The sequence below is a fragment of the Elephantulus edwardii genome, unplaced genomic scaffold (genome assembly GCF_000299155.1).
Source record: "Elephantulus edwardii isolate Elephantulus edwardi_28Jun2011 unplaced genomic scaffold, EleEdw1.0 scaffold00196, whole genome shotgun sequence".
NCBI classification, from domain to species: domain Eukaryota; kingdom Metazoa; phylum Chordata; class Mammalia; order Macroscelidea; family Macroscelididae; genus Elephantulus; species Elephantulus edwardii.
In genome coordinates, this window is record NW_006399946.1 from 5,431,799 (window position 1) to 5,433,717 (window position 1,919).

Here is a 1,919-nt window from a genome sequence, read left to right on the forward strand (position 1 = left end):
ATTTCCTTCAAAGCAGCCTGAACTTCTTCTTTCATCACCATAGGCTCTTGCTCATATGTTGTTTCATGAAATTCTTCTGTGTCTTCCAATTCTTTTCGATACAGTGACTCAGTATATTCCTTCCATCTTCTTTTAATACTTCCGGTAGCTACTGGTAACCTGAAGTGCCCTGCAGAAGATAACCTGCTCCACATGTGGCCATGGCAGATGCCTGGCAGTGGTACCTAGTGAAAGAGAAGGATTCCAGTCAGAGTGGTGCCCACATCCAGGGGCTGACTGCCGTCCAAGCATTGGCACAGTCCTCTGGTTCCCATAGTAACTCTGGATGAATATCCATGTGCATACTCCAAGCACCAGATAAAAAAATTTCATGAGTCTAGTGTCAGGTGAACATGGGATGAGGGTGAGTGTTTGCCCTAAGCTGCCTAGGAGGTGGATGGTGGTGGTGCTAAGGCATCTCCTTGGTTTCTGGGAAAGGCATTTCCTGATATCCAGAAGGGCTTGGAGCACAAGGGTGGAGATTAGACCTTACTATGCATCAATTAGCTGCAAGTGTGGATACTGATGGCTAGTTCCCATGCCAAATGAACAGCAGTTGAGAATGGCTGTTCTGTGCTGTTCACAGTTGTGTTTCCTCTGTCTCCTTATTTGGTGTTTGTTTGTTTTTTTATAACTGAATCTTTATTTAAGTCTCATGTGCCAACTTAGCATTTTCCACCAACTCGGGGAGCAGAAACTTCCACAGGCTTCACAATTTTTTTTCTTAGGCGCTGCTTTCGTGGGAGCCTTAGTAGCAGCCATTGCAGTCTTTTTAGATGCTTGTTTAGCCTTTTTTTCTTCCTTGGCAGCCCTGATAGCCTGTTCTCATTGAGCCTATCTAACGTCAGGCTTTTGATTCCTCTTGGACATTATATCAGCAAGAGATGCACCAGTGATGGCCCATTGGAATTTGCACGGCGGGTTCTGTTCTTTTGAATTTCTTCCGATTGTCCCTTTTTGTGCTTCCTTCTATAGAGGACAGTCCAATTTATCTGCCGCGGATTCCTTTTGGAAAGGAAAGCTGACTCTCATTTTGCATTAAGAAACTGGAACACCTTCCCATCGGTCCTGGCGTAGTGCCTCCCGTGCCTGGAGTACTCGCTGAAACTGCACAGCTCGACCTTCATGGCTGCGACTTCAGGGGAACTGGGAAGATGGCGAAGAACCTTATTTGGTGTTTTAATTCTGTTTCTTTATGTCAAGTACTACTTTGTCTTTTAAAACTCAGTGTTCCAGAATTACCACCCCTATCTGCTACTTTTATTTTCTGGCATATTTGTTGAAGAGTCTGGACTGCCATCAGTCCAGCCTTTCATCTGACCCAGAAGTCTGTTTTGTGACTGTGTCAGTTCCTGAATTATGGTGTCATGCATGCTAATTACAGGTGGTTGCTTGTTGGTTTTCAGTCCTGAAGAGCTAGCTCCTGTTCTATTTCTTGTAAGGTTGGTCTAGTTGTAAAAAAATTCTAGGTTTTATCTAGAAATGCCTTCATTTCACAATAGTAATTGAGAAGACTTGAATCAGGTACACCTTAGATTGACATTGTTGTTCTAGTACTCTGGAGAGATCTCTGACAACAGATTTACATTGCTCATGTCTTTTGATTTCCTGACTGCTGGATTGTGGACTGGAGCAAGCTGAAATTGTTAACAATCTCAATATCTTCTCAATCTACCATGATCCTACCACTTGGCCCAGTGGTGGGTATCTTTGTTTTCTTGATATTGAGATGCCATCCTTATTGAAGACTGCAGTTCTTGACTTTCTGCAGCAACCACTTCAAGTCTTCCTTTCAGCAAACACAGGCTCTTTTTTTCCCTTTTCTTTTTTAATTTATTATTAATTTCAATGAAAATTTACAGAAACTTTGGATTTCCATT

The 1,919-nt window shown here is 42.7% G+C and overlaps 1 pseudogene; it reads right to left on the bottom strand.

Moving 5' to 3' along the window:
- Positions 1-704: 704 nt before the first annotated feature.
- LOC102876938 lies at positions 705-1,166 on the bottom strand (annotated as a pseudogene).
- Positions 1,167-1,919: the final 753 nt, after the last annotated feature.